Here is a 550-nt window from a genome sequence, read left to right on the forward strand (position 1 = left end):
ATGCGATTGGCACAGGATAGAGCAGGGTTTAGGGCTGTTGTACATAGGGTCGCTATGAGTCACAAACGACTCGATGACACATAACAACAACAACAACAACCTTGGGCTTGGGAGCATAACTTTCTGTCCAGTAGGCCAACATAGCTCTCTCTATGTTTTCATTGTTATTGTTAAGTGCTATGTTGGCCTACTGAACAGAAAGTTATGCTCCAAAGGCCACGGTGGCTGAAAAAATAATAATCAAAATAAAAAACCAATGAGTAGATAAAAAGCAAAATAGGAGAGAAAGAGGAAAGAATCAATAAAATGTAAGTAGAACAATCCAAAACATGTAATCTAAACAACATTGGAGGGTGGGGTGTGGAACAAACCTAAAAAGTAATTGCCTGGATGAAATATGTTTACGGCATTGAAGTCTATGGGGGAGAGAATAGTCTAAAAGTATTATATTTTAAGGCATTATTTTTATCGTAGCAGTACGCAATGAGGGTTGCAGAGTGGATTATATTTGCGGTAGGGGGTGGGGTTTGGGTAGGTGTGGTGGGGATTG

Source organism: Elephantulus edwardii, unplaced genomic scaffold (assembly GCF_000299155.1).
Source record: "Elephantulus edwardii isolate Elephantulus edwardi_28Jun2011 unplaced genomic scaffold, EleEdw1.0 scaffold00008, whole genome shotgun sequence".
Taxonomy (NCBI): Eukaryota; Metazoa; Chordata; class Mammalia; order Macroscelidea; family Macroscelididae; genus Elephantulus; species Elephantulus edwardii.